This window comes from Oncorhynchus masou, chromosome 11 (assembly GCF_036934945.1).
Source record: "Oncorhynchus masou masou isolate Uvic2021 chromosome 11, UVic_Omas_1.1, whole genome shotgun sequence".
Classification (NCBI taxonomy): domain Eukaryota; kingdom Metazoa; phylum Chordata; class Actinopteri; order Salmoniformes; family Salmonidae; genus Oncorhynchus; species Oncorhynchus masou.
Window position 1 is genome coordinate 10,967,780 of NC_088222.1, and position 8,413 is coordinate 10,976,192.

At 44.6% G+C, this 8,413-nt stretch overlaps 1 protein-coding gene across 1 annotated transcript in view; it reads right to left on the reverse strand.

Moving 5' to 3' along the window:
* The window catches only part of LOC135548106 (zinc finger and BTB domain-containing protein 7C), a 30,770-nt gene extending 26,316 nt beyond the window's left edge, over window positions 1-4,454 (reverse strand). Inside the window, exon 1 of the mRNA XM_064977380.1 lies at window positions 4,273-4,454. The gene's annotated coding sequence lies outside the window, so the exon portion shown is untranslated. The remainder of the gene's footprint in view (window positions 1-4,272) is intronic.
* Between the last annotated feature and the right edge of the window lie 3,959 nt (window positions 4,455-8,413).

Genomic DNA, 8,413 nt, shown 5'->3' on the forward strand with positions numbered 1-8,413 from the left:
CCTCAGTATTGTATGAATGGATTATCGTGTAGCTTGTACTGTTATTGTTAAATGACCGTCTAGATCAGGGTGGACAAACATTTTGGCTCGAGGGACACTTTGGGATTTTGAACTTCAACGGAGGGATGCATTTTTTGGGGGACCAATTGTTCGTTAAAATCAATTTGAAGGGGCCTCCCGAGTAGCGCAGCGGTCTTAGGCACTGCATCGCAGTGCTAGAGGCGTCACTACAGACCCGGGTTCGATCCCAAGCTGTGTCACAGCTGACTGTGACCGGGAGACCCATGAGGTGGTGCACAATTGGTCCAGCGTCGTCCGGGTTAGGAGAGGGAGTCCGGGTTAGGAGAGGGACGACGCTGGGCCAATTGGCTGTGTCACAGCTGACTGTGACCGGCAGATCCATGAGGCAGCGCACAATTGGCCCAGCGTCGTCCCTCTCCTAACCCGGACTCCCTCTCCTAACCCGGACGACGCTGGGCCAATTGTGCGCTGCCTCATGGATCTGCCGGTCACAGTCAGCTGTGACACAGCCTGGGATCGAACCCAGGCTGAGATTTCCTTGTCCCACCGCGCTCTAGCTACTCCTGTGGCGGGCCAGGCACATGCACACTGACGCAGTCGCCAGGTGTACGGTGTTTCCTCCAACACATTGGTGCGGCTGGGTTGGATGGGCATTGTCAAGAAGCAGTGCGGCTTGGCTGGGTTGTGTTTCGGAGGACACACGGCTCTCGACCTTCGCCTCTCCCGAGTCCGTATGGGAGTTGCAGCGATGAGACAAGACTGTAACCACTACAAATTGGATACCATGAAATTGGGGAGAAAAAAGGTGTAAAAATACACCTTATATATATATATGTATATATATATGCATTAAATAAGTGTTTAAACAAAAATATATGTCTTGCGGGATGGATTGAAGTGCCCGGCGGCCATACTTTGCCCACTTTGGTCAAGATTGTGGTTTTGTGTCAAAGGCAGGGGAGGGTAGAAAGAGACATGGCAGGGTTGTTGCCATGTGGGATGTTGGTACTCCACTGTAAACATGCCTGTCTGAGCATTGTACTGCCTGTTGCATTCCCACACACTAGAGCTGCGCACACACACGCGAAAGAGGCTGGCTGTGCCTGGGTTGTATTGTTAACACACTGATGTAAAAGTATCTGGAATGCTGTAACAAAACAACCTCTGGGATCAGGTTCAACTGTGATAAACCTTGTTGTCCCAGTGAGTGACTGAAATGAAAGAGCCCTGGTTGTTTTATTCAATAGACAGAGGTGTGGTGCGCTACGGTGGCACATGTTGGCTATCCACAATTATAAACTGGGTGGTTCGAGACCTGAATGCTGATTGGCTGAAAGCCGTAGTATATCAGACCGTATACCATTGGTATGACAAAATGTGTATTTTTAATGTGCTAATTACGTTGGTAACCAGTTATTAACGGCAATAAGGCACCTCGGGGGTTTGTGGTATATGGTCAATATACCATAGCTAAGGGCTGTGTCCAGGCACTCCATGTTGTGTCATTCATAAGAACAGCCCTTAGCTATGGTATATTGGGCATAAGAACAGCCCTTAGCCGAGGTATATTGACCATATACCACACCCCCTCGGGTCTTATTGCTGAAGTAACCCTTTTCGAGTGTTGACACACACACCTTTCTCTGCAGGGTGGGTCTGCTGGTGTAATCATCATCAGATATCAATCATTGACTCATGACTGACATGTAGAGAGAATGAAGGAGCCCTGATCCAAACCCATTCTCACTTATGGTTTGAAAGGAAATCTCAGACTAGCATGCATCTACAACAGATGTCTATGCAATGTGACGGGGGCACAATAATGCTAGATGAATAATTGAATCTGTCAGTCATCTGCCGACCTACACACCTAATATAGCCTGATATTGCCTGATATAGCCTGATAGGGGATGATATAGCCTGAATTAACATCATATAACCTAATATAGCCTGATATAACCTGATATAACCTGATATAGCCTGATATAGCCTGAATTAACATCATATAACCTAATATAGCCTGATATAACCTGATATAACCTGATATAGACTGATATAGCCTGATAGGGGATGATATAGCCTGATATAGCCTGAATTAACATCATATAACCTAATATAGCCCGATATTACCTGATATAACCTGATATAGACTGATATAGCCTGATAGGGGATGATATAACCTGATATAACCTGATATAACCTGATATAACCTGATATAGCCTGAATTAACATCATATAACCTGATATAGCCTGATATAGCCTGATATAACCTAATATAGACTGATATAACCTAATATAGACTGATATAACCTGATATAACCTGATATAGCCTGAATTAACATCATATAACCTGATATAACCTGATATAGAATGATATAACCTAATATAGACTGATATAACCTAATATAGACTGATATAACCTAATATAGCCTGATATAACCTAATATAGCCTGATATAGACTGATATAACCTGATATAGCCTGATATAACCTAATATAGACTGATATAACCTGATATAGACTGATATAACCTAATATAGACTGATATAACCTAATATAGACTGATATAACCTGATATAGACTGATATAACCTAATATAGCCTGATATAGACTGATATAACCTAATATAGCCTGATATAACCTGATATAGCCTGATATAACCTAATATAGCCTGATATAGACTGATATAACCTAATATAGACTGATATAACCTGATATAGACTGATATAACCTAATATAGCCTGATATAGACTGATATAACCTAATATAGCCTGATATAACCTGATATAGCCTGATATAACCTAATATAGCCTGATATAGACTGATATAACCTAAAATATAGCCTGATATAACCTGATATAGACTGATAGAACCTAATATAGCCTGATATAGACTGATATAACCTAATATAGCCTGATATAACCTGATATAGACTGATATAACCTAATATAGCCTGATATAACCTGATATAGCCTGATATAGACTGATATAACCTAATATAGCCTGATATAACCTGATATAGCCTGATATAGACTGATATAACCTAATATAGCCTGATATAACCTGATATAGCCTGATATAGACTGATATAACCTAATATAGCCTGATATAACCTGATATAGCCTGATATAGACTGATATAACCTAATATAGCCTGATATAACCTGATATAGACTGATATAGCCTGATATAACCTGATATAGACTGATATAGCCGGATATAGACTGATATAACCTAATATAGCCTGATATAACCTGATATAGACTGATATAACCTAATATAGCCTGATATAACCTGATATAGACTGATATAACCTAATATAGCCTGATATAGACTGATATAACCTAATATAGCCTGATATAACCTGATATAGCCTGATATAACCTAATATAGCCTGATATAGACTGATATAACCTAAAATATAGCCTGATATAACCTGATATAACCTAATATAGCCTGATATAGACTGATATAACCTAATATAGACTGATATAACCTGATATAACCTGATATAGACTGATATAGCCTGATATAGACTGATATAGCCTGATATAGACTGATATCGACTGATATAGCCTGATATAGACTGATATAGACTGATATAGCCTTGACCATTGAGAGCCGGCCTGCTGGATTGTCTCTATTTCTGGGCATAATGACATTTATACACGATTATGAGGGTGTAATGTTGTTGCAGGTGGTTCATAAAAATATATACGTTTCTGTTATGTAAAATCTGTAAGATTTACTAAAATGTTGTTGTATAATTTTCTGATATAACTGTTTGGAAGTGCTATTTGGTCACTTTATTATTATGTTACCCTTTTTCAAACCCGTTCCAGTATTCCATTGAAGATGCTCTTAAGGAAGTCTCAAGACAACAAGGAGAAGTCACTGTCATGCCAAGGCATTATATTACCACAAGTGCATTGATGTGCATGATTTTGTGATGTAATTACTAAGACATTACATGCTTCTGACAATAACCAACACACAACAGAGTGACTGCACTGCAATCAGGTCAACAAGTCATCATCAATTGTACTGCTTCCTTAGTACAGTTTGACTTTCTAGTAAAGGAGAGACTTGCTGAAATGAGACCAGCCACAGTTTAGGCAGTAAGTGTGGGGTACATGCAGACCCTATAATGTAAAATAAACCCTGAGGATGTATCATTATGTGAACACTGAACTCTACTCACTTCGACAGACATCTTTACTAATGAGTTGGTGTGAACGAAAGATGTTACTGACCTTTTAGCAGATAGGCGTTTTGGATTTCAGTTTCTTCTTCTCACGCTACTCTCAGTCCCTGTCTGTCAGGAAGCAGAGTCCTGTGCTCTGTGGCAGGCATGCGAAAGTGAGAGAGAAACAAAGAGAGGTAGACAGAGACAGAAGAGCTCGACTTTGCTCTGAAGGTGTGTCACTGATTTAGGAAGTGTGGGGAAATTGAACATTACCAACAGTTAAAATGTGAACACCCACCCACCTACCTACCAAAACCCCTCCCTCTCTCCAGGCCCAACTATTTGGCAGTGTTCCCCACACGTCCACCTGTGCTGTGTGGAGGGTAGGAGAGTGACGCACACACAGGCCAAGCCTACAAATCAACCTGCTCACACAGTAATGGCATTGGGGCTGGGCCTGGGACAAGAACTGGATTTGTTTGGGTTTATGATAAGGCTTGGTGCTACGGCCAGGTCTGTGGCTTGGGTTTGAAACAATAGCTGGGGCTAGGGCTGGTTCTAAAACCCAGGTGGGTCTGGTCTGGGACTTTGGCTGGGAATAGAACTGGGGTATGTTTGGACTGGGGCTGGAACTGAAATAGTAGGTGAGACTGGGTCTCTAGAACTGGGACTGGGTCTCTAGAACTGGGACTGGGTTTGGGATTGGAGCTAAGGCTGAAATTGGTGCTCTGGAACTGGGGCTAGGACTGGGGTTGTCTAGGGTTGTGGTAGGGACTCAATACAAAGCCCTTGCTACCAGGAATTAAGCAATATAATATTACAAAAGCAAATAACAGTGAAGAAAGGCAATGAGATATGTGGGCTATCTTTCTTTTTATGTTGGGTCAGGGTGTGTGCTGTGGTGTGGTGGGCTATCTTTCTTTTTATGTTGGGTCAGGGTGTGTGCTGTGGTGTGGTGGGCTATCTGATTGTGTGATCGCGTTGGGTGTGTGCCGGTTGGTACCTGGTGGCAGGTAGAAACACACATCATTGTGAAGGCTCTTTAGACTCGTATTGAGAACATAATGAAAAGGTGTAATCAGTGATGTCAATGCTTACCAAGTATAGACCTACTGTATACCTATATTCTTTGGGTCAATCAAGGTCGGGCCTCGGACCTCATATGGCCTGCTGAGTTTTTTTTCTTCTTTTTAGCTGTACAGTATTAAAAGAGTAGCTACAAATCTTTCTTGTTTCCTTGCTTGTTTATTTTTGTCTCAAATTTGTAAATGTGTCCACTATTTTGGAAAATTTGTCAACATGTCTCCCAGTATTACCCTCCCAAAGCACAGAGGCGTATAAGGGAGGGGCCCAAGTATCAGGTTGGGCACTGCAATTAAACGGCCCCAAAAACGGATGTTTGGTTTTCATTGCTTGTGAAGAACCAGCCTTAGAAAACAGGTGTGCTGTGCACTATTAAAATACTTACAGTAATACAATAGCACACAAACAAGAATGTCTGCTTCAAATTAAATATGCTGTTAAACAATTGTTGCTTGTTTTAACTTAACTACAAACACATTCATACGTTGAGTCATTTTAATTTGAAATATCATTGAAAACGTAATGAGTCCCTCTCAACACAGTGATTTAAAACAATGCAATTAGCAGTGGCCACTACTACTACACTGATTACCATAAAACCCCTCAGCAAGGTCTCAAACGCCTGGCTAATTGCTGTTGGCTTTTCATTCTGATCACAAACCAAGGACAATGACTGGACAGAGAATATATAATTAAAAGGGAAGACATTCACTCTTTTCTGTGTTTTATTAGGAGCCCAACTAACTGTTGCTAAAGCAGCTCCTCTTCCTGGGATCCACACAGAACATAAATAACCTACTCTTCCTGGGGTCCACACAGAACATAAAGAACCTCCTCTTACTGGGATCCACACAGAACATAAAGCAGCTACTCTTCCTGGGGTCCACACAGAACATAAAGAACCTACTCTTCCTGGGGTCCACACAGAACATAAATAACCTACTCTTCCTGGGGTCCACACAGAACATAAAGAACCTACTCTTCCTGGGGTCCACACAGAACATAAAGAACCTACTCTTCCTGGGGTCCACACAGAACATAAAGAACCTACTCTTCCTGGGGTCCACACAGAACATAAAGAACCTACTCTTCCTGGGGTCCACACAGAACATAACGAACCTACTCTTCCTGGGGTCCACACAGAACATAAAGAACCTACTCTTCCTGGGGTCCACACAGAACATAAAGAACCTACTCTTCCTGGGGTCCACACAGAACATAAAGAACCTACTCTTCCTGGGGTCCACACAGAACATAAAAACATTACATAATACAGAATATTAATTTATAAGAACAGCTCAGGATATGGTGAGGGTGGGGTGAAGGTGTTAAATAAAGGTTCAATAAAAACATTTAGATAGAAAAAAGTGGGTGAGGGTAGTGGTAAGGTGGGTGATGGGTAGTGGTAAGGTGGGTGAGGGTAGTGGTAAGGTGGGTGAGGGTAGTGGTAAGGTGGGTGAGGGTAGTGGTAAGGTGGGTAAGGGGTAGTGGTAAGGTGGGTGAGGGTAGTGGTAAGGTGGGTGAGGGTAGTGGTAAGGTGGGTGAGGGGTAGTGGTAAGGTGGGTGAGGGTAGTGGTAAGGTGTGTGAGGGGTAGTGGTAAGGTGGGTGAGGATAGTGGTAAGGTGGGTGATGGGTAGTGGTAAGGTGGGTGAGGGGTAGTGGTAAGGTGGGTGAGGGTAGTGGTAAGGTGGGTGATGGGTAGTGGTAAGGTGGGTGAGGGTAGTGGTAAGGTGGGTGAGGGTAGTGGTAAGGTGGGTGAGGATAGTGGTAAGGTGGGTGAGGGTAGTGGTAAGGTGGGTGAGGGTAGTGGTAAGGTGGGTGAGGGGTAGTGGTAAGGTGGGTGAGGATAGCGGTAAGGTGGGTGAGGGGTAGTGGTAAGGTGGGTGAGGGGTAGTGGTAAGGTGGGTGAGGGTAGTGGTAAGGTGGGTGATGGGTAGTGGTAAGGTGGGTGAGGATAGTGGTAAGGTGGGTGAGGGTAGTGGTAAGGTGGGTGAGGATAGTGGTAAGGTGGGTGATGGGTAGTGGTAAGGTGGGTGAGGGGTAGTGGTAAGGTGGGTGAGGGTAGTGGTAAGGTGGGTGATGGGTAGTGGTAAGGTGGGTGAGGGTAGTGGTAAGGTGGGTGAGGGTAGTGGTAAGGTGGGTGAGGATAGTGGTAAGGTGGGTGAGGGTAGTGGTAAGGTGGGTGAGGGTAGTGGTAAGGTGGGTGAGGGGTAGTGGTAAGGTGGGTGAGGATAGCGGTAAGGTGGGTGAGGGGTAGTGGTAAGGTGGGTGAGGATAGCGGTAAGGTGGGTGAGGGTAGTGGTAAGGGTAGTGGTAAGGTGGGTGAGGGGTAGTGGTAAGGTGGGTGAGGGTAGTGGTAAGGTGGGTAAGGGGTAGTGGTAAGGTGGGTGATGGGTAGTGGTAAGGTGGGTGAGGGTAGTGGTAAGGTGGGTGAGGGTAGTGGTAAGGTGGGTGAGGGGTAGTGGTAAGGTGGGTGAGGATAGTGGTAAGGTGGGTGAGGGTAGTGGTAAGGTGGGTGAGGGTAGTGGTAAGGTGGGTGAGGGGTAGTGGTAAGGTGGGTGAGGATAGCGGTAAGGTGGGTGAGGGGTAGTGGTAAGGTGGGTGAGGATAGCGGTAAGGTGGGTGAGGGTAGTGGTAAGGGGTAGTGGTAAGGTGGGTGAGGGTAGTGGTAAGGTGGGTAAGGGGTAGTGGTAAGGTGGGTGAGGGTAGTGGTAACGTGGGTGAGGGGTAGTGGTAAGGTGGGTGAGGGTAGTGGTAAGGTGGGTAAGGGGTAGTGGTAAGGTGGGTGAGGGGTAGTGGTAAGGTGGGTGAGGGTAGTGGTAAGGTGGGTGATGGGTAGTGGTAAGGTGGGTGAGGGTAGTGGTAAGGTGGGTGAGGGTAGTGGTAAGGGGTAGTGGTAAGGTGGGTGAGGGTAGTGGTAAGGTGGGTAAGGGGTAGTGGTAAGGTGGGTGAGGGTAGTGGTAAGGTGGGTGAGGGGTAGTGGTAAGGTGGGTGAGGGTAGTGGTAAGGTGGGTAAGGGGTAGTGGTAAGGTGGGTGAGGGGTAGTGGTAAGGTGGGTGAGGGTAGTGGTAAGGTGGGTGATGGGTAGTGGTAAGGTGGGTGAGGGTAGTGGTAAGGTGGGTGA